The sequence below is a fragment of the Panthera uncia genome, chromosome E1 (genome assembly GCF_023721935.1).
Source record: "Panthera uncia isolate 11264 chromosome E1, Puncia_PCG_1.0, whole genome shotgun sequence".
Taxonomy (NCBI): domain Eukaryota; kingdom Metazoa; phylum Chordata; class Mammalia; order Carnivora; family Felidae; genus Panthera; species Panthera uncia.
In genome coordinates, this window is record NC_064814.1 from 52718911 (window position 1) to 52720631 (window position 1721).

Consider the following 1721-nt stretch of genomic DNA (forward strand, 5'->3'; position numbering starts at 1 on the left):
CACCCAGGATTTCACCTAAGTGCAGAGGAGCCCATATCCCCAGGGAGCTGAGGGGGAAAGAAGAGAATTGTTAAAGTAGTTGGGGGTTTTTTAATATATAGGGAAAGGAAGGGCATTCTAGACCTTGGGAATTGGAGGCCCAGAGGTACTCAAATGTGAGAGTTTGAAAAACAGCAGGCAGGCTGGGGTGGCCAAAGCAAAGGAAGTGAAATGGGTAGGTGGGGCCAACTTGCAGGGGAGACTGTTTTCCGCGCTCTGAAGCATGGCCTTTATCCTGAAAGAGAGAGGGGAGTTCTCTGATGAGGCAGAGGTACTTTCTAGAAGATGTATCTGGGGACAGTGTGGATGAGATTAGAGGCACTTTGGGGCTCATTACAATAGCCCAAATGCAAGATGAAGGCCTGAATTAGGACCATTGTGGTCAGAGTACAAGTATGGATTTGAGAACTTCTCAGGGGACACAACTGACAGGAACCAAGCTCCCTCTGGATGGGAGGAGTGAGGAATGGAAGGCAAGGATAGCCACTTCCCAGAACCTGATCTCTGGTGCCAGTAACCTAGATATGAAATAGCGGAGGAGGGGGAATGGGGAAGGAAAATGAGGAGCTCGTTTTCAGATGTGGTGAATTTGAGGGGCTACTGAGGCAAGACGTTCTTGGGAGGATGTGTGAGAAGCAGCTGGAAATCTGGGGCCTCAGAAGGGCAGAGAGGTCACGGCTGTGAGATGAGCTCTTCTCTCCCCACTCTGGGTCCTCCTCAAGGGGGTACCTTCAGCCTAAGGCCCCCATCCCCACGTGGAGAATTCTACCAATTCTTTCTTAGCACATCCTAGAGGGATTGGGGAAAAGCGGATCTCCCTGTAACATTTTCATTACGTTCATTCTAAAATTATACTCTCCTGATCTCCAAGGACTTCCAGTGCCTGCTGTTGATATATAACCACATAACTTCACCCTCTGTATATAATGCTGAATTACTTACGCCTCTTCCACGGCTCGCTCCTGACATGGGATGTCAAACAGAAATAGAACATGCATCTCCCGCATCTAGGGGTGAAACCTTACAGAGAATTCTATGGGCTACAATAAATAATCCCTGATGTTCCTGGAAAGGAGCTCTGTGCGCAGACAAGGTAGGGTCACTGCAGATTTATGAGTGTGTCTTTGAGTCCGCAGGCTCTACAAGGTGAGGGCCAGAGCCTGTAGATAGTGGGAGGTCCGGCGGAAAAGCTACATGAGGACAGCTGGTCCCATGGCGGGGACATCTGGGCACCTGGAGAGCCACATAACAGAGGTTTCCATTTTCTGGATTTTTTTTTTTTTTTTTTTTTTTTACTGCTCCAGTCACTGCCAGAAGAAGCACTTGAGGTTTGTTGAAATCTGGGTGTGTTTTCTGACAGTGATTCAAGTCTGATACCAAGAACACTGGGACAACTTTTGTGCTGTTGCAAATAAAATGTCTCCCAGCCACTCAGCATGCCCAGAGGTTGGCCTTAGATGGACTATGTATGAATGAAGATTGGTTCCCCTCCGTTTCTCCTTGTCCACTTTTCCTAACTGGCTTTCTGTCTCTCATACACTCTCTCTCCCCATTTTCCTATAAAAACCCCTTTCTTTGGGGTGCCTGGGTGGCTGAGTCATTTAAGCATCTGACTTCGGCTCAGGTCATGATCTCACGGTTTGCGAGTTTGAGCTCTGCATCAGGCTCTGTGCTGACAGTTC